Genomic DNA, 25,238 nt, shown 5'->3' with positions numbered 1-25,238 from the left:
CGCGCTCTTTCCTATTCATGAGTTGAGCCACAAAAGATTTCCCTGCCGCATTTTTCCCATATGCACACGAATATACTTTGCAAAAGTGGAAAAAATACACTGCCAACGGTCGACGACGCGTTGACTTTTACCGACGAAAATTACGAAGCGCAGAAAAGCTGCGGAAGAGGGAGGCCATTGTTAAGCTGACATGACTTTAGAGAATGTTCTGTAAGTAAATAAGAGTAAAGTAAAAATCACTCAGGAGCGTCAATTTGAGCGCCAGCGGTAACAGTGGAGCAAAAATCACTGTACTGCTCTTTGGGCTACAGGAAACACGTTCGTAGACTGTCTGAAGGTCAAACGACTTTACTGGTCCCGCATGAATAGCGGCGCGTTAACCACAGAAAAAAACATTCCACAGAGGTGTTTATCATAAAGCTGCGTCGTTCTTCATCTGAATATGGAGAGCTGTTAGGTAAACACCAACCATTTGTACGTGACAAGTAAATTGTGCTCTTTTTCCTGTCTGCTAAGGTTCCAGTTGCTGATTTCAATGCGCTATGTTTGATTTCCTGAAACGTTGTTAGTAGAGCGCGCTTTGTCGCTTCAATTTAACAAGCGACAAGCACTCATGGTCGTGCGAGACGAGAACAGGAGGAAGGAGAAGAATCAGAGAATACTTGTATCCTTTTTGAAAGGCTCTCTCTCTCTCTCTCTCTCTCTCTCTCTCTCTCTCTCTCACACACACACACACACACACACACACACACACACAAAGAGAAAGAGAGAGAGAGACAGAGAGAGAGAGAGAGAGAGAGAGAGAGAGAGAGAGAGAGAGAGAGGGAGGGAGGGAGGGAGATGGAGGAAGGGAGGGACGGAGCAGGGGCAGAGCGAAGTATTACTTTGTCTAACACCATCGTATTTCTAGTGTTCCACTTCACTTCAATTTCGGCAACGAAACGCGTATTTTATAGGCGTTTAACACTATTGATATTAGTGACCAATCTGATGTCACCTTCATTCATAGTTGGTGTATGTGATGAGTATAAGCGATTCCGTTGGAGACTCTTTCGGTATCTCGTTCTATTAACAGATTGACGTTGCACTAGAAAACGCAATACCATTTGCGATTTTTCACCTTTTAAATGATAAATAATGATCGCTTCTTACCGTCACAAGTCATACTAGCTGTATCCCCAGGATGTGTGTCAAGGACTCTGTCTGTCGATTTCAGTCTGTAATCTTGTAATTTTTCATGGATTAAATTTCCTACCTGATTAGCCGTGTCCATTCCCATAATATTTTAGAAATTTCGACGGCAATGAAAGTGGGAAAGCTTCAAATCTTTGTCCAAATTGAGACTACTTAGTCACTCTGTTAAACCTATCCTACTTCAAAGTTAACCATTTAAATTTGTAATCTGTGACGAGTAGAGGGCGGACATATGCCAGACATTGCCTCTATGTTGCAAACGAACATTCGTGGCCAAATGTAACATCTATTTGAAAATGAACACTTCTGCAAGCTGCATATGCAGTTGAACGCTATTTAACAGGCCCCTAGGACTTGGTCTTATTTCCTTCAAAGCTAAGTTCCATATAGGGCAGCGATTTCCTTCCAGCGAACTATGTCAGTTTCCAGGTTTTCAGTTTCCTGCCAGTTGATGTCCATGCATTGAAAATCGTTTGTAAAAGTTCGTTTCCAGGTCTTATGAGGTGTTCCTCTCCTTCTATATCCATCCGTTGATTTCCACAGAACTGCTGATTTGGTGATTGTTCCATCTTTCCCGTCTCTAATGACCTCGTTGTCGACGAAAAGTTAAACTGTAATCTTCCTTCCTTCCTTTCATCCCATTATCGTGCATAGAACAAGCCCAAAAAGCAACTACTTTGTCCGGGCTATATAGATCACATCCTGTCAACGCTTCATCACTTGAAAAGTGGTCGCAATAACTCATCTTGGAAAATTCATCTCAGTAGTTGTTACTTGAGCTTTAGTGCTAATTTTACTGACTATTTCAGGTCTCACATGCGTATGTCAATCGGTAGGATGATAGAAAAGTACACTGAACCATTGTGGACATACTTACAGAGCCTAATTGCCATATGGATTGCATTCGTTGGAAGACTGCAGAAACTTTCCCATTTCTGCTGCTGAGATCTGCATCTACGTCGTCGTTATTACAGATGAGACTACCGAGATATGGAAATCGTCGAACATGCTGTAGCACTCTCTGTTGCACTATAATATGAAGGGATACATTTTTTTACACCTATTGTGTTTGGTCTTTTAACCATTCATTTTTAGCCCTGCAGAACTGGCCACTCCGTCCCACGTGGCCGCCATTTGTTGTTAACTATGTGATGTTTCTTACGACGTTTCTGCCAGACTGCCAACGGCCTTGCCGTAGTGGTAACACCGGTTCCCGTCAGATCACTGATGTTAAGCGCTGTCGGGCTGGGCTAGCAGTTGGATGGGTGACCATCCGGTCTGCCAAGTGCTGTTGGCAAGCGGGGTGCACTCAGCCTTTGTGAGGCAAACTGAGGAGCTACTTGACTGAGAAGCAGCGGCTCCGGTCTCGGAAACTGACATACGGCCACGTGAGTGGTGTGCTGACCATATGCCCCTCCATATCCACAACCAGTGACGCCTATGGTCTGAAGCTGACACGACGGCCGGTCGGTACCGTTGGGCCTTCATGGCCTGTTCGGGAGGAGTTTATTTTAGTTTTTTTTCTGGCTGAAGAACGATGTCATCATCAGAATCCGGATCGATAAGCCTAGACTGTTCATTTCAGCATATCTCCATGTTGGAGTTGCCCATAGTTTGTGTCGTTATGTAGTCTAGTCTATGACATATAAAAAAGGAAGGTGACAAAATGCATCCTTGTCTCGCGCCTGTCAGACTGCTATAGAAAGGGGTGTTCCCATCTTCTGTTCATGTACAGCAACTCGATGCACTTAGGCCCTGCGATATTCCTAAATGCTTTTATTTGCAAGAACTCCCTGCAACTCCACTACACACCACTGCTGCTGCACAGTGAAACTTTCATGTTCAGTGATGTGTGCACTTAGTTCATTTTAGATGGCTTCTACTAGAAATTACTATTAGCAATCCCTGCTTTCCTCCTTTAACAGAGTCAAAACAGTGTGGTCAGTGATAAGATCAGCAATCACTGTGAATGTGATACTACACTGCCGTCCAGTAATATTGCAACTCCATGGAAGCAGAATGCAACAAATGTCAAAGAGGCACGAAATGTACTACATACTTGGATATGCAAGTGATTAGCATTTCATTGGAATCAAACAAATTAGCAACAGTTACGCCCTCTACATCCTTATACGGGCTGTAATGGGTTATGTGTCGACACTTCCATTAGTAACTGAGTATTGTGAACTGAACAACATTACATCACTATTTACGCCATTTGCAGTCTAATAATTGTAGCTATTATGAGTCATATGTTTTCAGGTTGATTAGTATCTCCAAGCACATGAGGCAAGAGCACGATATTAATGCTTATTTTCCCCTGAGCAGCAGGTCAAGTGTTGAAGTGTGGATGCATAGATGCCAAATGGTTAGCCTATACTGACGGGTGCAGTCCACTTAGTAGTGCAGTTACGATCGTGCAAAAAAGTATCAGGTCAAAAGTTTGTGACGTGTTTGTGGGAAGACTGTTTGATGCACAGAAATAACAACCATTGCACTGATGTGTGTACATGTAAAGGTACCACATACAAAAATACCCACAGTTTTACAGGTGACACCCTGTATAGAGAAAGTTTACTCAGTGGGTTTCTGATACACAAGTCACAATTTTTTTGATAGAAAAATTGTGTTAAGTTTTGTATAAGAAGAAAAGATGTCTACTAGCACTTCTTTGATTCTGACAGCAGCATGGTCGTGGCCTGTGAGAGACTGTGGTATATCATTCCGTCACACTGTTTCTCCCATTGGTTAGAACTGCATGATTGTCAGGTGAATATGGAATATGGGTTCAGGAAGATCATACTGAACATCATATGACTTATCAATGGCTCTACATGACTAGTGCCTGAGAGAAGAGACATACTGTTTGCTCAGCCATGTCACGTACCTTGAGTTAGGCAACGAGCACATTTGCAGCAAGACAAGTATTCACAAGGATAGTGCAACGACATCTCGATCTCCATAGCCTGTCTGTTGCAGCTTCCCTTGATGTGTCACGAGAGATGGGTATGCCAACAGTGGTTTGCCAAACAGAAACTTATCAGACAAGTCTAGGTACAGCATACAGGAGCATCACAATGGACGTAGCCACATGTGGAGACTTCTAAAAGAATTAACATTTCGCTTTGTATTCGTCATTGATATATGGCCTCAGCACCTGGGGTGGTGGTTTGGAAAGCCATTGGGTACACTAGATAATCATCTCTGGTTCGCATATCTGGTTAACAAGTGCTACATTTATGATGCATTTGAAATGTATCCACCACTTCTCTCGTTCACTCGTTTCATGAAGTGCTAGCTTCCGGCACTCTGGAGAAAATGATGTAGTAACTTCAAAGACCAACAGAAATATTTGCAAAAGAGAAGTAGTTAGCACCTTTGATATCTCATCTTCTTCTAGTTTTAAACATATTCCTTGTAGAAGCAATGTATGAGCAATTTTGATTTTTATTAAACTAATATAAATTCTGTCATGCTGCCGATTTTGTCTGCCAAGAGCGACTCCAACGTTCAGTAGTCCCTTACGCCTCGATGCGGGTGTTGGCTCGACACCTAGCTCAACCATTGCTGGTAGGCAACCCCTTTCCTTTTATTTACGAGGGCCTCTAGTCGGTTACGATTCAAATTTTTTGGATTGAGGAACTACAGAGGTCAGTCACTTCTCACAACCTAGATGGTGACACCTTGGTGCCACGTATGAAGATTGTCACTTAAAGGTAAGCTCCTCTTATTTGCGGGGCGGACTTGTCGATTACATTTCAAATTTTTTCTTTGTAGATGCCTGCTCGGTTACACTGAAGTGACAAATGTCATGGGATACCTGCTAATATCGTGTCGGATCTCCTTTTGCCCGGCATAGTGCAGCAGCTCGACGTGGCATGGACTCAACAAGTCGTTGGAAGTGCCCCGCAGAAATGCTGAGCCATGCTGCCTCTATAGCCGTCCACAAATGCGAGAATGTTGCCGGTTCAGGATGTTGTGCAAGAACAGACCTCTCGATTGTGTCGCATAAATGTCCAATGGGATTCATGTGGAGCGATCTGGGTGGCCAAATCATTCGCTCGAATTGTTCAGAATGTTCTTCATACCAATTGCGGACAATTGTGATCTGGCGACATGACATCATAGTTTGGAACATGAAGCCCATGAATGCTTGCAAATGGTCTCCAAGTAGCCGAACATTACCATGTCCAGTGAACCAGACGACCCAGTCCATTCCATGCAAACACAGCCCACACCATTATGGAGCCACCACCAGCTTGCACAGTGCCTTTTTGAGAACTTGGGTCCACGGCTTTGTGGGGTCTGCGCCACACTCGAACTCTACTATTAGCTCTTGCCAATTGAAATCGGGACTCATCTAACCACATCACATTCTCCCAGTCGTCTATGGTCCAACCCATATAGTCACGAGCCCAAGAGAGACGGTGCAAGCGTCTGTCTTCTGCTGCCATTGACCAATAACGATAAATTTCGCCGCACTGTCCTAACGGATACGTTCGTCGTACCTCTCACATTGATATCTACGTTTATTTCCAGCAATGGTACCTCTCCATGCTATCTGCAAACTCGGACGCCGGACCGCAGAATATCTGTCCTTAGTTAACAAACAGGTCCCCGCAGCCAACATGACAGGGAGGGGGAAACGAATCATTGGTGCACCCAGCGGTTGGCTCGATCTCTTTGACTCTCAAGTTGGAACAGCTGTTTGCGGAAAATTCCCCAGATGAGGGAGAAATTGGTATGCCTCCGCCACCTCGTGGCTTTAGCTTAAATTCGAATGTAATGGGCAGGAATTTTTACAGAATTTCGCCACGCTGAGCGCTTTCTATATTTAAAAAATGGAGAGTGTGGAAATTACTTCACCCCCTCTGTTCGATGGCCCTCGATGTAGATAATCGATCAGTGGTACTCGCTGGCTGTGGAAAATTAATATAATTGCATAAATTGATCGATTAAGTTTTATAACATTTTAGTTAATGATCCATCCTTTCTGAGATGCTCGAAATTTTGTGGGCAACCTCTCATGTTTGGTTGGAATTATGAAATTAATTTTATCTGGCCCTCTTTCTTTGTGATAGGCACTAGCGTTGGCGGCGGTTATTGCCCAGCTCGAATCCATTTTTTTCTATTTTTCTTCTTATAACTTTGCTTTATTTTTCTCCATGAATTTTAGTTCCTTTACCAAACTGGCCCTTTGGTTCTTTTACTCCTTGCTTCATGAACTCATTCAACAACGAGGGCGATAAGCTAGCCACGACCCTTCTCAATTATTATCTACGTTTCACATTCTTTTATTCTTATAAGTGCAGCCTGTACAAGCCGTAGATTGCCTTTCGTTCCTTCTGTTTCATCCCTAATAGACGGTCCAGTCAGATTAATGTGGCCATCGCCTATGTTTGACGTCGATGTGCAATAACCTCTCATATCTACATCTATATCTACATCCATACTCCGCAAGCCACCTGATGGTGTGTGGCGGAGGGTACTTTGAGTACCTCTATCGGTTATCCCTTCTACTCCAATCTCGTATTGTTCGTGGAAAGAAAGATTGTCGATATGTCTCTGTGTGGGCTCTAATCTCTCTGATTTTATCCTCATGGTCTCTTCGCGAGATATACGTAGGAGGGAGCAATATACTGCTTGACTCCTCGGTGAAGGTATGTTCTTGAAACTTCAACAAAAGCTCGTACCGAGCTACTGAGCGTCTCTCCTGCAGAGTCTTCCACTGGAGTTTATCTATCATCTCCGTAACGCTTTCGCGATTACTAAATGATCCTGCAACGAAGCGCGCTGCTCTCCGTTGGATCTTCTCTATCTCTTCTTTCAACCCTATCTGGTACGGATCCCACACTGGTGAGCAATATTCAAGCAGAGGGCGAACAAGTTTCCTTTGTTTTCGGATTACATTTCCTTAGGATTCTTCCAATGAATCTCAGTCTGGCATCTGCTTTGGGACTTAACATCTGACTTATCAGTCCCCTAGAACTTAGATCTACTTAAACCTACCTAACCTAAGGACATCACACACATCCATGCCCGAGGCTGGATTCGAACCTGCGACCGTGGCGGTTGCGCGGTTCCAGACTGAAGAGCTTAGAACCGCTCGGCCACACCGGCCGGCTCAATTTAAATCACTCCTAATGCCTACTCCCAGATAATTTATGGAATTAACTGCTTCCAGTTGCTGACCTGCTATATTGTAGCTAAACGATAAAGAATCTTTCTTTCTATGTATTCGCAGCACATTACACTTGTCTACATTGAGATTCAAATGTCATTCTCTGCACCATGCATTCGTTGCAGATCCTCTTGCATTTCAGTACAATTTTCCATTGTTACAACCTCTCGATATACTACAGCATCACCCGCAAAAAGTCTCAGTGAACTTCCGATGTTATCCACAAGGTCATTTATATATATTGTGAATAGCAACGGTCCTGCGGCACACCTGAAATCACTCTTACTTCGGAAGACTTCTCTCCATTGAGAATGACATGCTGCGTTCTGTTATCTAGGAACTCTTCAAGCCAATCACACAATTGGTCTGATAGTCCATATGCTCTTACTTTGTTCGTTAAACGACTATGGGGAACTGCATCGAACGCCTTGCGGAAGTCAAGAAACACGACATCTACCTGGGAACCCGTGTCTATGGCCCTCTGAGTCTCGTTGACGAATAGCGCAAGCTGGGTTTCACACGATAGTCTTTTTCGAAACCCATGCTGATTCCTACAGAGTAGATTTCTAGTCTCCAGAAAAGTCATTATACTCGAACACAATACGTGTTCCAAAATTCTACAACTGATCGACGTTAGAGATATAGGTCTATAGTTCTGCATATTTGTTCGACGTCCCTTCTTGAAAACGGGGATGACCTGTGCCCTCTTCCAGTCTTTTGGAACGCTACGCTCTTCCAGAGACCTACGGTACACCGCTGCAAGAAGGGGGGGCACGTTCCTTCGCGTACTCTGTGTATCCCATCAAGTCCAGCGGCCTTTCCTCTTTTGACCGATTTTAATTGTTTTTCTATCCCTCTGTCATCTATTTCGATATCTACCATTTTGTCATACATGGCAGATGGCAGCACTAGCAGTGGAGAGTGTATAAAGGGCGCCCGGGGAACGCGGAAAACACTAAAGTTCAAATGGTTCGAATGGCTCTGAGCACTATGGGACTTAACATCTGTGGTCATCAGTCCCCTAGAACTTAGAACTACTTAAACCTAACTAACCTAAGGACATCACACACATCCATGCCCGAGGCAGGATTCGAACCTGTGACCGTAGCGGTCACGCGGTTCCAGACTGAAGCGCCTAGAACACTAAAGTCATTGTGTTCATGCGGGGATGGAGGAATCTCTCTAATGTCCTAAATGGCATCATTATTGGTTTTCAAGACAAGGATGAAAACATTTCCGAAACAGCTAAGTTTGTTAATTGTCCGCTTACCACCGTGGTTAAAGTATACCGTGCACAGCAAAATATCGCTTTCCAAACCCGGTGCCGAAGCAGCTGTGGTGCATCACGGGCCGTAGATGACAGATGTGGACGACGGCTGTGGAGATGTGTGCTGGCGAAGAAACTGTTGAACAACTGACCGCCCAGATGAACCACAAGGGGCTACCAACAGCATCTCCTCAACGACCGTTCAGTGAACATTGCTGTGTATGGACCTCCGTAGCAGGCACTTGGCTCAAGCACCCATGACGGATGCTGTTCGACGGCGACGAAGGCTGGAATTTGCACGCCAGTACCTCAACTGGACGTCCACTGAGTGGCGACAGGTGGCCTTTTCTGATGAACCACGTTTTATGCTCCATCGCACATGTGGCCGTTGGCGTGCAACGTGTGAAACGTCTGAAAGCAGACTACACTACCGGCCATCAAAATTGCTACACCAAGAAGAAATGCAGATGATAAACGGGTATTCATTGGACAAATATATTATACTAGAACTGACATGTCATTACATTTTCACGCAATTTCGGTGCATAGATCCTGAGAAATCAGTGCCCAGAACAACCACCTCTGGCCGTAATAACGGCCTTGATACGCCTGGGCATTGAGTCCAACAGGGGTTGGATGGCGTGTACAGGTACAGCTGCCCATGCAGCTTCAACACGGTACCACAGTTCATCAAGAGTAGTGACTGGCGTATTGTGACGAACCAGTTGCTCGGCCACCATTGACCAGACGTTTTCAATTGGTGAGAGATCTGGAGAATGTGCTGGCCAGGGCAACAGTCGAACATTTTCTGTATCCAGAAAGGCCAGTACGGACCTGAAACATGCGGTCGTGCATTATCCTGCTGAAATGTAGGGTTTCGCCGGGATCGAATGAAGGGTAGAGCCACGGGTCGTAACACATCTGAAATGTAACGTCCACTGTTCAAAGTGTCGTCAATGCGAACAAGAGGTGACCGAGACGTGTAACTAATGGCACCCCATACCATCACGCCGGGTGACGCGCCAGTATGGCGATGACGAATACACGCTTTCCAATGTGCGTTCACCGCGATGTCGCCAAACACCGATGCGACCATCATGATGCTGTAAACAGAACCTGGATTCATCCGAAAAAATTATGTTTTGCCATTCGTGCATCCAGGTTCGTCGTTGAGTACACTGTCGCAGGTGCTCCTGTCTGTGATGCAGCGTCAAGGGTAATCGCAACCAACGCCTCCGAGTTGATAGTCCATGCTGCTGCAAACGTCGTCGAACTGTTCGTGCAGATGGTTGTTGTCTTGCAAACGTGCCCATCTGTTGACTCAGGGATCGAGACGTGGCTGCACGATCCATTACAGCCATGCGGATAAGATGGCTGTCATCTCGACTGTTAGTGATACGAGTTCTTTGGGATCCAGCACGGCGTTCCGTATTACCCTCCTGAACCCACCGATCCCATATTCTGCTAACAGTCATTGGATCTCGACCAACGCGAGCAGCAATGTCGCGATACGATAAACGGCAATCGCGGTAGGCTACAACCCGACCTTTGACTTTGATAAAAGTTGGAAACGTGATGGTACGCATTTCTCCTCCTTACACGAGGCACCACAACAACGGTTCACCAGGCAACGCCGGTCAACTGCTGTTTGTGTATCAGAAATCGGTTGGAAACTTTCCTCATGTCAGCACGTTGTAGGTGTCACCACTGGCGTCAACCTTGCGTGAATGCTCTGAAAAGCTAATCATTTGCATATCACAGCATCTTCTTCCTGTCGGTTAAATATCGCGTCTATAGCACGTCATCTTCGCGGTGTAGCATTTTTAATTGCTAGTAGTGTACATGCGAAATAATGGAGTCACAGATGCTACGGAGTGAAGCTGCGAAGACACAGCGAGAGAATTTTGTGTACGCCAACCACTGCTGCTTCATAGCGATCTCGCTGTTCGCCGCGAAGCAGCTGGGAGGACTGGGCGGCGCACAGGTGTTCGCAACTCTAGCAACAACTGCGGCCAGGTTGCTGTGGATGCAGCTGTTGTGGATATGTTTATTAAAGAGGTGTAGAAAAACCCTGAAACATGTGACACAGCTCACAAAGATACCATGATAATATTAAGAAGAGAGCCACATGGTTTGATAGAAATGGTGCAGCCAAGTTATCACTGTTAAACTATTCTGAGTTGATGTTCCCGTGGTGGCACTTTTGCTCGAATACGACCTTCCAGAATTTGAAATAGCCCTAACCAGGAAATATTCTGCTCTCTGGCGACTCCTATTCCATTTGTATGAATAAACAATTAGTCAGTAATAAAATTTTAAAATATTTGGCTGGTGCATAAGTTCGTAGCGTTTTTGTTTTGCATCTTGGCATTTCTGTTGCTATGGGTTTATTTATCGACTGTCATGTGTTATTTGTAGTTCACTGTTGCTATTTTAGTTTACATATTGCCATTTTGTCGTTTGAAGATAGTGGACGCTAGAAAATGGAGTACCAAGTGGAGAAATCGGAACATTTCCGATATTCTCTTCTGTTTGAGTACGGGGTGACAGCAGCGAAGGCAACTACAAACAATTGTGCCGTGTATGGGGATAACAGAGCGCGGCAATAAAAAGGTTTTTCTCGTTTCATTGAGGATCTTTTTGATAACAGTGTACGTCTCCACGTTCAGGAAGATCTTCGGGGTTTGACGACGGTTTAAACACATTAACCCACAATGATCCACGTCATTGTACTCGAGAACTGGCAAATATGATGAATTGTGGTCATTCCACCATCGTGTAACATTTGCATGCAATGGGGAAGGTTCAAAAATTGGGTGTATGGGTACCGCATGCTCTACGCCAAAATAAAAAAAAAAAATCAGAGGGTGGCTATATGTGAATCTCTGCTTGCTCGTCGCCAATTGGCTCGTAAACAACACCGGCTGCTCCCGTCCTTTATCGTTACTGTTGACGAGAAATGATGTGTTTGTGCTAGCATAAGGGAAAGAAAGGAAATGCTGAGCCCAAACAAAGCAGCAACTACCGTACAAAGACCCGCGCGCATCCACAAAAGATAATGTTGTGCATCTGGTGGAACAGCGACGGTGTGGTGAACTATAAATTGCTTCCCCGAGGGGTAACCACCACAGTTGACATTTATTGTCAACATCTGAGACGTCTTGCAGATGCAATCCAAAAACAATGACCAGGAAGACTCCACTATAACGCCTGTCCCTATTCTGCTAGACTGACGAAAACGCTGTACACTAGTTGTATTGAGAAGTCAGTCGGCACCCATTTTATTCGCCTGATCTTGCGCCCTCAGATTTTCACCTTTTCCGCTCTCTATCGAACAACTATCGAGGAACTTCCTTTCCTGATGAAAATGCGCTCCGAACATGGCTCGACGAGTTCTTCGTCTCAAAACCACGTGATTTCTGTAGTTACCCCAGCGTTGGCTGGCTGTTGTAAATAGTGAAGGAGACTATATTACTGATGACTGAAGTCTCTATTATGTATATCTGTTGTGCTTATTAAACTTATGGAAAAACACTACAAAATTATGCACCAACCCAATATACAGGGTGTAAAGTATTTAAACCGACAAACTCTGGGAGGTTGTAGGGGACATCAAAACAAATACTTTTCCCTAATGTCATTTTTTCCTATGAGGAGTATTTAAACCGGTAGAGGAAGATTTCTCTGACAGCAAATTAATTAAACCAACAAACACTTTTCCATTTTTTTATGATCAAGAGACAACACATTAACACAACCCAATTTGAATTACAGTAGATTTTCAAAAACGCCTCCATTGACATGTTCTGTCTGACACGGGCAAAAACCCCAGGAGTATCTTGAATTGTTCCTGCTGCTGCTACTATTCGGGCTACCAGATCCTCTTCTGATGCAACAGGAGTTGTGTAAACAAGGTTGCGCATCTCTCCCCATACAAAAAAGTCCAGAGGGGACATATCTGGGGATCGAGCAGGTCATGGTACAGGACCACCTCTGCCAATCCACGTTTTTGGGAACCGTCGGTCCAGGAATCGACGCACACGACGACTGAAATGTGCTGGCGCCCCATCATGTTGGAACCACATGCGTTGTCTTGTAGGGAGCGGGACGTCTTCCAGCAAGTCTGGAAATGCTCTGGCGAGAAAATTGCAATAGTGTCTGCCATTTACTGGCCTAGGTAGCAGATTCGGCCCAATTAAACAGTCTCCAACAACACTGACTCACACATTAACGAAAAACCGCACTTGTTGATCAATCCGCTGTGCGGCTCATCCTTTGTGGTGCGCTACCTAGTACGCACCAACCGCATCAGTGTACACACTCCAGGTCTGTCGCTCCATTAGTAAACAGAGACAATGCACTACTACACTGGTGGACAGCAGTTGCCTACAACTGAAGAGCATAATACGCCCTCTAACAACTAAAGTACAGAAGAATGCTGAAGATAAGGTGGGTAGATCACGTAACTAATGAGGAGGTATTGAATAGGATTGGGGAGAAGAGAAGTTTGTGGCACAACTTGACTAGAAGAAGGGATCGGTTGGTAGGACATGTTTTGAGGCATCGAGGGATCACAAATTTAGCATTGGAGGGCACCGTGGAGGGTAAAAATCGTAGAGGGAGACCAAGAGATGAATACACTAAGCAGATTCAGAAGGATGTAGGTTGCAGTAGGTACTGGGAGATGAAAAAGCTTGCACAGGATAGAGTAGCATGGAGAGCTGCATCAAACCAGTCTCAGGACTGAAGACCACAACAACAACAACAACAACAACAACTAAAGATCGTAATACGGCCTCTAACAACTAAAGAGCGTAATACAGCATCCACCGCTTTAAATAATCCTCATAGGAAAAAATGACATTAGAGAAAAATATTTGTTTTGATGTCCCCCACAATCTCCCAGAGTTTGTCGGTTTAAATACTTTTCACCCTGCATTCAGTTGTTTCAGTTGGTTCGGTGTAATCACTGTCTTATTCCTTAGGAGCCACACTACCTGCCTATATCCATACTGGTAGTCTACCAAATCAGCTCGGCTGCGCTATTGCCTGAAACGGTTTCTGTCGGCGAGAGCTCTGTGCGAGCACCCGCAGTTGTTACCCGCTCGTGTGCACCGAGTCTTGCACTGATGATTTCGTTTACTCACATCTGGCAGTTCCTGTCTTCTCTCGTACTGTAATATCTGCGGAAAGGACAAAATTCTCATCAGACAATGAAAGTGGAAGATTATTTATGCAGAGTGAACCAAAACTCCACCAACAAACTTTCAGAGGTGGTAGTATGGTCGAAAATAAGAAAAAAAGTCAAGCAAACCTGGGATTCTGAAATGCGTACCTTAAGAGCTATGAACACTTGTTCAATTTCGATACTGTGAAACGCATCACGTCTGCTGTAAGCTCCTTGCTTTCCATTTTTGGGGTGGAAGGTGGTAAGAACCAAAACAAGTAAAAAAGTCCTTCAAACATGGGCTCTAAAACGCATACCCTAAGAGCTGCGAACACTTTTTCGGTAGAAGAGATGTGTCTCAGAGTATAGAAGATGAACGAATGCTCATCGCCCTTAAGGTATGACCTTTAGAGCCCATGTTTACGGGATATTCTTTTCTTGTGTTGGTCTATGCCGACTCTGAAAGTTTCTCGGTGAAGTTCTGGTTCCCCCAGTATATACCAGAAACAACAGAGGATGCAGTGTTTACGATAACCGTGGTAAACACTGATAGGTTCTGCTGAGCGACGCCAGACAGGTATATATATACAAGGTGTTTCCGTAAGAGCGTGCAAAAATTTAATGGGACATAGAGGATGCTCCACTGAACAATATGAAGTAGGAAACCTGCGGGCGGAGAAGCTAACCTAAGGAGATAATAGGAATAAAATCACATTACTGTGTGCTTTTTTATTTACATTAGTTACAGGTAACTGCAAATACCATCACTGACACAATGAATGTACCACTGTATTGTATTGTATTGAATGTCGAAGCGACAGAAGAAGCTTCGTCCCCGCCGTAGCCCACAGTGGTACAGGTCCCCAGTGGGCCACCCCCCCCCCCCCTACCCTCCCCCCCTCCCACCCCTGGGAACGTCTCACACCAGACGACTGTAACCCAAGTGTCAAGTGTTTGCGCGGTAGAGTAATTATGGTGTACGCATACATGGAAAAAGTGTTTCCACAGCAATCGCCGACATGGTGTAATTGAGGCGGATTAAGGGGAACCAGCCCGCATTCGCCGAGGCAGATGGAAAACCGCCTTTGAAACCATCCATAGACTGGCCGGCACACCCGACCTCGACACTAATCCACCGGGCGGATTCGTGCTGGGGACCGGCACGCCTTCCCGCTCGGGTAGTAGAGCGTTAGACCGCGCGGCTAGCCGGGCGGGCTAGACAAGTTTACTTCTATATCTCCATTCTCTGTGTCCTGTTACATTTTTGCACACTCTTGCAGAAACACCCCATATATCTCATTTTTGTACTGTAAATTTTAAATGAATTGTTGTATTAAAAATGCTGTGTTTGTTATTTGTTTCATGATCTACGATCGAGCCCAGACAAGGTGTTCCAGTGCTGTGCTGGCGACGCGACAACCGGTATACCGGGCGCTATTCGAGTCCAATCGACTGCCAACGGGCGGTAGCCGACGTGGAACACATTGTCGACACCTATTTTTGATAATTAAATTGTCTTGCTAATAAAATGAAATGTTGAATTTGTACTCACTCTTGTCTCTGGTGTCAAACTGTGAACATTGAAAGTTGTGTTCTATCGGAAACGTCTAATTTGTGATTCGTAATAAGTAAGAATTCTTCTGAAGATGAATTGAAATAGCTCAGATGATATAAATCTATAGTACGGAGATATATAATTTTGAGGGCTTCTATTGCAGTGAAGATTTATTAAGCAACTTTAAGGAAACTTCTTCGAGATCAAAGGAAGTTTATGGATGTTTCAGTTACAAACTAATAAAGGTAAAAGCTACACTACTGGCCATCAAAATTGCTACACCAAGAAGAAATGCAGATGATAAACGAGTATTAATTGGACAAATATATTATACTAGAACTGACAAGTGATTACATTTTCACGCAATTTGGGAGCATAGATCCTGAGAAATCAATACCCAGAACAACCACCTCTGGCCGTAATAATGGCCTTGATACGACTGGGCATTGAGTCAAACAGCTTGGATGGCGTGTACAGGTACAGCTGCCCATTCGGCTTCAACACTACACCACAGTTCATCAAGAGTAGTGACTGGCGTATTGTGACGAGCCAGTTGCTCGGCCAACATTGACCAGACGTTTTCAAACGGTGAGAGATCTGGAGAATGTGCTGGCCACGGCAGCAGTCGAACATTTTCTGTATCCAGAAAAGCCCGTACAGGACCTACAACATGCAGTCGTGCATTATACTGCTGAAATGTAGGATTTCGAAGGGATCGAATGAAAGGTAGTCACGGGTCGTAACACATCTGAAATGTAACGTCCACTGTTCTAAGTGCCGTCAATGCGAACAAGAGGTGACCGAGACGTGTAACTTATCGCACCCCATACCATCACGCCGGGTAATACGCCAGTATGGCGATGACGAATACACGTTTCCAATGTGCGTTCACCGCGATGTCGCCAAACACCGATGCGACCATCATGACGCTGTAAACAAAAATTGGATTCATCCGAAAAAATGACGTTTTGTCATTCGTGCACTCAGGTTCGTCGTTGAGTACACTGTCGCAGGCGCTCCTGTCTGTGATGCAGCGTCAAGGGTAACCGCAGCCAAGGTCTCCGAGCTGATAGTCCATACTGCTGCAAACCTCGTGAACTATTCCTGCAGATGATTGTTGTCTTGCAAACGTCCCCATCTGTTGACTCGGGGATCGAGACGTGGCTGCACGATCCGTTACAGCCACGCGGATAAGATGCCTGTCATCTCGACTGTTAGTGATACGATGCCGTTGGGATCCAGCACGGCGTTCCGTATTACCCTCCTGAACCCACCGATCCCATATTCTGCTAACAGTCATTGGATCTCGACCAACGCGAGCAGCAATGTCGCGATACGATAAACCGCAATCGCGGTAGGCTACAACCCGACCTTTGACTTTGATAAAAGTTGGAAACGTGATGGTACGTATTTCTCCTCCTTATACGAGGCATCACAACAACGTTTCACCAGGAAACACTGGTCAACTGCTGTTTGTGTATGAGAAATCGGTTGGAAACTTTCCTCATGTCAGCACATTGTAGGTGTCGCCACTGGCGCCAACCTTGTGTGAATGCTCTGAAAAGCTGATCATTTGCATATCACAGCATCTTCTTCCTGGCGGTTTTATTTCACGTCTGTAGCACGTCATCTTCCTGGTGTAGCAATTTTATTGGCCAGTAGTGTATTGTATTGTATGTAGAAACGACGGAAGAAGCTTCGTCCCCGCCGTAGCCCACAGTGTTACAGGCCCCCAGTGGACACCCCCCCTCTCCTTCCTCCCGGGAACGTCTCACACCAGACGAGTGTAACCCCAATGTTTGCGTGGGAGAGTAATTATGGTGTACGCGTACGTGGAGAAAGTGTTTCCGCAGCAACCGCCGACATGGTGTAACTGAGGCCGAATCAGGGGAAACAGCCAGTATTCGCCGAGGCAGATGGAAAACCACCTTAAAAACCATCCACAGACTGGCCGGCACACCGGACCTCGACACTAATCCTCCGGGCGGATTCGTGCTGGCGACCGGCACGCCTTCCCGCTCGGGAAGTAGAGCGTTAGACCGCGCGGCTAGCCGGGCGGGCTGGACAAGTTTACTTCCATATCTCCTTAAGCTGGCTACCCTGATCCCAGGTAGCTACCTCAAATTGTTTCGTGGAACATTCTCTATGACCTGTTACATTTTTGCACACTCTTACAGAAACACCCCATAAGTCACATTTTTGTACTGTAAATTTTAAATGAATTGTTGTATTAAAAATGCTATATTTGTTATTTGTTTCATGATCTACGATCGAGCCCAGACAAGGTGTTCCTGTGCTGTGCTGACGACGCGACAACCCGTATACCGGGCGCTATTCGAGTCCAACCGACTGCCAACGGGCGGTAGCCGACATGGAACACATTGTCGGGACCTATTTTTGATAATTAAATTGTCTTGCTAATAAAACGAAATGTTGAATTTGTAGTCACTCTTGTCTCTGATGTCAAACTGTGAACATTGAAAGTTGTGTTCTATCAGAAACGTGTAATTTGTGATTCGTAATAAGTAAGATTTCTTTTGAAGAAGTATTGAAATAGCTCAGATGATATAAATATATGATACGGAGCTATATAATTTTGAGGGCTTCTATTGGAGGGAAGATTTGTTAAGCAACTTTAAGGAAATTTCTTCGAGATCAAAGGCAGTCTATGGATGTTTCAGTTACAGACTAATAAAGGTAAAAGCCATTATGAATCGTGTGTGATCAAAAGCGATAGTTATATCTCTGTGTGTTAATAGTGAAAGTACTTGAATGATTAATTGTCACGTCAGTGGTCATCACGTTTTGAACTTCGAATGAAGCTTTGTGAACTGTTGCAGCTCATTTTTCCCTCACTTAAAATGATATTCTGGTCAAAGAGAACCAAGAATAATATTAGGAAAGGCTATGAATTCAGTTCACATGAGTTTAGGCTCGAAGCTGACTTTCTAACGGCGTTCATACTCCGGAAAGGCATTTATATGACCGAAATGTGAATGTTCCAGGCCTGTTGCATTTTTTAATTCATTTGTAACGAATGCCAGAGTGATGTTTTAGTGCTCATTATCACGATTCTTGGTGAGCGTATTATCTCTGACTGCTCTTCGTATCTGATTCGAACACTAAAATTTAACCTACATTAACGAAGTTTGGAAAGTGATATTAAATGGAGGCAATTATTTAAATGCTTCTGTTCTCTGGACACGCTTATCGGAAGAAATTATCACAAAATGCACATAAAAGGAGAAATTGCAAAGAGAGACTAACTAAAAGTGTAAACATCGATTTATTGAAACTTCAACTGTTCCAGAACAATGCAAGTTTTGTTATCCACGAACAGAATTCAATATTATACGTCCAAAGTACTTCTGGTGCTACTGCTTGTTAGCGAAAAGGATATGCTACTGAAGAAATGGACTTGACAGAAGGAGAATTAATTGCACGAAGACTGATGTGGGTTCGCCTCGTGCCTGGTTAGGCTACGATTGTCCACCTGCGGCGTGGCGACACATGCTATCCATGAAATAAAAGTCCACATCCATTAAATAATTCGTCGCACGAAGCCTGTATTTGACATCTGGAGAGGGTCACAAAAGCGCAAAGACCAGAAATAGAATTCTGTGGTATACCATGTCTATTTGCTTCGAGTTTCGAGTGACTACTGTTATGTGATCGACAGCTCTTTGTAAAGCACAAGCACTGTAAAAACTATAGTAGCAGTTCTCCATCAAGAGTTTGTCGTTCAGCCAGCTTATCGAGACCGGATTCGTGGCAGGGTGGGAGACCGTGGCGCCAGCCCACGAAAGCTCGCATCGAGGGCGCAACATCCTTCCGGCGTCGGGTCCGTGAGCAAATACGGGGACGATACCTGCCCTACCCCTCGCGAGGTGACGGCTAATCTACAAGGACGGACCTGCCTAGCTTCCCTACAGATAAATCACTTCCTGTCGCAGTCAGCGTGGAGGCACGTTCTCGGCATTGGCCATCATCGGGCATCACTTTAGGTCTGATAACTTGCACTCGGAGGGTGGAAAAAATATACCCTACTGGCCATTAAAATTGCTACACCACGAAGACAACGTGCTACAGATGCGAAATTTAACCGACATGAAGAAGATGCTGCGATATGCAAATCATTAGCTTTTCAGAGCTTTCACTCAAGGTTGGCGCAGGTGGTGACCCTACAACGTGCTGACACGAGGAAAGTTTCCAATCGATTTCTCATAAACAGCAGTTGACCAGCGTTGCCTGGTGAAACGTTGTTGTGATGCCTCGTGTAAGGAGGAGAAATGCGGACCATCGCGTTTCCGACTTTGATAAAGGTCGGATTGTAGCCTATCGCGATTGCGGTTTATCGTATCACGACATTGCTGCTCGCGTTGGTCGAGATCCAATGACTGTTAGCAGAATATGGAATAGGTGGGTTCAGGAGGGTAATACGGAACGCCGTGCTGGACCCCAACGGCCTCGTATCACTAGCAGTCGAGATGACAGCCATCTTAACCGCATGGCTGTAACGGGTCGTGCAGCCACGTCTCGATCCCCGAGTCAACAGATGGGGACGTTTGCAAGACAACAATCATCTGCAGGAATAGTTCACGACTTTTGCAGCAGCATGGACTATCAGCTCGGAGACCATGGTTGCGTTTAGCCTTGACGCTGCATCACAGACAGGGGCGCCTGCGACAGTGTACTCAACGACGAACCTGGGTGCACGAATGGCAAAACGTCATTTTTTCGGATGAATCCAGGTTCTGTTTACAGTATCATGATGGTCGCATTCGTGTTTGTCGACATCGCGGTGAACGCACATTGGAAGCGTGTATTGGTCATCGCCATACTGGCGTATCACCCGGCGTGATGGTATGGGGTGCCATTGTTTACACGTCTCTGTCACCTCTTGTTCGCATTGACGGCACTTAGAACAGTGGACGTTACATTTCAGATGTGTTACGACCCGTGGATCTACCCTTCATTCGGTCCCTGCGAAACCCTACATTTCAGCAGGATAACACAACCACATGTTCCAGGTCCTGTACGGGCTTTTCTCGATAGAGAAAATGTTCGACTGCTGCCCTGGCCAGTACATTCTCCAGATTTCTCACCAGTTGAAAACGTCTGGTCAATAGTGGCCGAGCAACTGGCTCGTCACAATACACCAGTCACTACTCTTGATGAACTGTGCTATCGTGTTGAAGCTACATGGGCAGCTGTACCTGTACACTCCATTCAAGCTCTGTTTGACTCAATGCCCAGGCGTATCAAGGCCGTTAGTACGGCCAGAGGTGGTTGTTCTGGGCACTGATTTCTCAGGATCTGTGCACCCAAATTGCGTGAAAATGTAATCACATGTCAGTTCTAGTATAATATATTTGTCCAATGAATACCCGTTTATCATCTGCATTTGTTCTTGGTGTAGCAGTTTTAATGGCCAGTAGCGTAGCTGCCCTGTTTCGTAAACTGAAATACGCCAACATACATGTTCTGTAAACAACTGTGTTGTGCATGTCAGAGACTAGCCTAGATTAGGGTTTTTTCGCATTCCAATCGCGAATGGAGTGCGGGAAGAATGACTAGTTAATGACTAAGTGCGTGCTGGAATTAGTTTGATCTTGTCTTCGTGCTCCCTGAGGAAGTGATCTACATCTACATCTACATTTACATATGCATGGATACTCCACAGTTGACAAGTGCCTAGCAGAGGGTTTATCGAATGACCTTCAAATTATTTCTCTACCGTTCCACTACAGAACATCATGCAGGGAAAACGAACGCTTAAATCTTTCCGTGAGAGCTCCGATTTCTCTAAATTTATTAGACGAAGATTTCTCCCTATGTAGTGGGCGCCAACAAAATATGTTCACACTCTGAGGAGAAAGTTGGTGATTGAAATTTTATGAGAAGCTACGGGTGCAACGGAAAACGCCTTTGTTGTAATGATTGCCACCCCAGTTCGCGTATCATATCCGTGACACTCTCTTCCCTAATTCGCAATAATACAAAACGAGCTGCCCTTCTTTGAACTTTTCCGACGTCCTACATTAATCCCATCTCTTGCAGATCCCACTCTGCTCGGCAATACTCCAACAGAGGGCGGACAAATATAATGTAAGTAGTCTCTTTAGTAGATCTATTGCATATTCTAAGTGTTCTGCCAATAAATCGCTGTCTTTGGGTTGCTCTCCCCACAACATTATCTATGTTATCATTCCAATTTAGATTATCCGTTATTGTAGTCGCTAAGTGTTTAGCTGAATTTACAGTCGTTAGGTTTGTGTGATTTATCGTGTAGCCGAAATTTAGTGAATTCCTTTTAGTACTCATGTGTATGACTTCACACTTTTCAGTATTTAGGGTCAATTGACATCTTTCGCACCATACAAATATCTTGTCTAAATCATTTTGTAGTTGGGTTTGATCGTCTGACGACTTTACAAGACCGTAAATGACAGCATCATCTGCGAACAATCCAAGAGCGTATCTCTTATTAGATAAGGAACACAGGGGGGCCCATAACACTTCCTTAAGGAACGCCAGATATTACTTTTGTTTTACTCGATGATTCAGTTACTACGAGCTGTGACCTTCCTGATACGAAACCACGAATCCAGTTCAACAACTGAGACGATACTCCATAGACAAGCAATTTGATTAGAAGTTGCTTGTGCTGAACAGTGTCCAAAGTCTTCTGGAAATCCAAAAATATGGAATCAATTTAACATTCCCTGCCTACAACACTCATTATTTTGTGAAAATAAAGAGCTAGCTGTGTTTGGCAAGAACGCTACTTTCCGAATCCGTGTTGGGTATTTGTCAATAAAGCGTCTCTTTCGAGCTAACTCATAATGTTCGAACGCAGTATATTTTCCAAAATCCTAGTCCAAATCGACGTTAGTGACATGGGTCCGTAATTCAGCGGATTACTCCTATTTCCTTTCCTGGGTACTAGTGTGACTTATGCAACTTTTCGATCTTTAGTTTGGGACCTTTCGACCAGTGAGCGGCTGTATACGATTGCTAAGTATGGAGCTGTTGCATCAGCACGCTCTGACTGGTATACAGTCTTGACCAGAGACCTTGTCTTTATCAAGTGATTTAATCTGCTTCATCACACCGAGGTTATCTACTTCTAAATTAGTCATGTTGACAGTTATTCTTGATTCGTATTCTGAAATATTTACTGCGACTTCTGAGGTGAAGGAATTTCGGAAAATCATGTTTAGTGACTCTGGTTTATTAGCACTGTCACGGTAACATCGTCATTGTTATCACGCAGTGAAGGTATTGACTGCGTGTTGCCTCTGGTGTACTTTACATGCGACCAGAATCTCGCTGGGTTTTCTGCCAGATTTCGCGACACAGTTTCGTTATGGAAGCTATTAAAAGCATCTCGCATTGACGTTCGCTCTAAATTTCGAGCTTCTGTAAAACTTCGCCAATCTTGGAGATTTTGTGTTATTTTAAATTTGGCCTGCTTTTTTCGTTGCTTCTGCAACAGTGTTCCGACGTGCTCCTTTGGTATTATCTCTCAATTGCCGTTGATTCTACACTGAAACACCAAAGGAACAGGTATAGGCATGTATATTCAAATACAGAGCTATATAAACAGGCAGAATTCGGCACTGCGGTCGGCAACGCCTGTAAAGTCAAGTGTCTGACGCAGTTGTTAGATCGGTTACTGCTGCTAAAATGGCAGGGTATCAAGATTTAAGTGAATTTGAGAGCGGTGTTATAGTCGACGCAAGAGCGTTGGAACATAGCGTCTCCGATGTAGCTATGAAGTGGGGATTTTCCCGTGCGACGATTTCACGGGTGTACCGTGAATATTAGGAATCCGGTAAGACAACAAATCTCCGACATCGCTGCGGCCGGAAAAAGATCCTGCAAGAACGGGACTAACGACGACTGAAGACAATCTTTCAACGTGACAGAAGTGCAACCCTTCCGCAAATTGCTGCAGATTTCAATGCTAGGCCATCAGCAAGTGTCAGTGTGCGAACCATTCAACGAAACATCATCGATATGGGCTTTCGAAGCCGGAGGCCCACTCATGTACCCTAGATGACTGCACGACACAAAGTTTGATGCATCACCTGGGCCCGTCAACACCGACATTGGACTGTTGATGGCTGGAAACTTGTTGTCTTGTCGGACGAGTCTCGTTTCAAATTGTATCGAGCGGATGGACGAGTATGGATATGGAGACAACCTCATGAATCCATGGACCCTCCATGTTAGCAGAGGACTCTTCTAGCTGGTGGAGGCTCTGTAATGGTGTGGAGCGTGTGCAGTTGGAGTGATATAGGATCCCTGATACGTCTAGATACGGCTCTGACAGGTAATACGTAAGTAAGCATCCTGTCTCATCATCTTCATCCATTCATATACATTGTGCATTCCAACGGACGTAGGCAATTCCATCAGCCAATGCGACACCCCACAAGTCCAGAATTGCTACAGACTGGCTCCAGCAAGACTCTTCTGAGTTTAAACACTTCCGCTGGTCACCAAACACCCAGACATGAACATATTGAGCATGTCCGGTATGCCTTGCAACGTGCTGTACAGGAGAGACCTTTATCCCCAGTACTCTTACGGATTTATGGACACCCCTGCAGGATTCACGGTGTCAATTCCCTCCAGCACTACTTCAGACATTAGTCGAGCCGATGCCACGTCGGTTGTGGCACTTCTTTGTGCTTGCGATGGCCCTACACAATATTAGGCAGGTGTACCAGTTTCTTTGGCTCTTCAGTGTGTTTCTTTGAATTCAAACCGCATGTGGTCTACGTCTTCACAGCCAGATTGGAAGGTGTGGAAACTGTCTCCTAGAAAGGCGTCTAGATTTTTTTTAAAGAGATATATGTTTATTTTTGATGGGTTTGAACGTTATGGTATTCATTCTCATTACAACCACTTTGTGGTCACTTATTCCCTGTGTCTATGAAGATGCTGCCTATTTTCTCAGGATTATTTCTTGCTATCAGGTCAAGTACGATTCCGCAAGCATTTACACTTAGAGTGTGCTTCCCAACTAATTGATCAAAATAATTTTCTGAGAAAGCATTCAGTACGATTTCGGTCGACTAAATAAGTATTTTCACCAACAGATCGAGGATAGATTAAAGTCACCACCAATTATAGCTATGTGGATGGGGTGAAGAAGTAGTGGGCTGAAGACTATCTCTAGATTCCTTTGTTTAATACCGTTTCTTTGAACTTCGATGTAGACTTGCGCGGCATAATTTGTGTCTGTCTTCAACAATGTGCTAATTCAGAATTTTCAATATTTCCGTGACACTCTCTCGTCATTCAGATAAACGTCTGACCAGTTGTGTCGTCCGTCTTGTATATGTTCAATATCACGTTTTAGTCCTACTTGGTATGGGGCCTACACACTTAAGCAATATTCTAAGATGGAACACTAAAGTTGTTTGTAGGCAGTTTCCTTTGTAGACTGACGACATTTTCCCTCTGCCCTGCCAATAAATAGAAGTCTGCCCCCACATTACCTACGTCTGACTCTATATGATCATTCCACTACATAATCCTACAAACTGGTACACCAATGTAGTTGTAATCCTACAAACTATTACACCAATGTAGTTGTATAAGTTGACTTATTCTGATTATGAAGTGATATTGTAGTCGTACGATACTACGTTTCCTCGATTTATGAAGTGCATAATTTCGCATTTCCGCTTATTTAAAGCAAGTTGCCAATCTTTGCACTGCCTTTGTTAACGGGTGTTTCGTCTTCGGCTGTACGTGAGTGGGACTTAAATGTTAGGGATGCTTCTGCTGGTAATATGCCATCTTCCCTCACAATTTTTTCACTCTTTAGTGCAAAGTGCCATGAATGTGAAGTTCCGAA

At 44.6% G+C, this 25,238-nt stretch overlaps 1 pseudogene; it reads left to right on the top strand.

Moving 5' to 3' along the window:
- The first annotated feature begins 2,373 nt into the window (after positions 1-2,373).
- On the top strand, positions 2,374-2,491 carry LOC124709505 (annotated as a pseudogene).
- Positions 2,492-25,238: the final 22,747 nt, after the last annotated feature.

This window comes from Schistocerca piceifrons, chromosome 7 (genome assembly GCF_021461385.2).
Source record: "Schistocerca piceifrons isolate TAMUIC-IGC-003096 chromosome 7, iqSchPice1.1, whole genome shotgun sequence".
In the NCBI taxonomy this organism is placed as follows: Eukaryota; Metazoa; Arthropoda; class Insecta; order Orthoptera; family Acrididae; genus Schistocerca; species Schistocerca piceifrons.
This window is presented reverse-complemented; position numbering and strand designations above follow the sequence as displayed.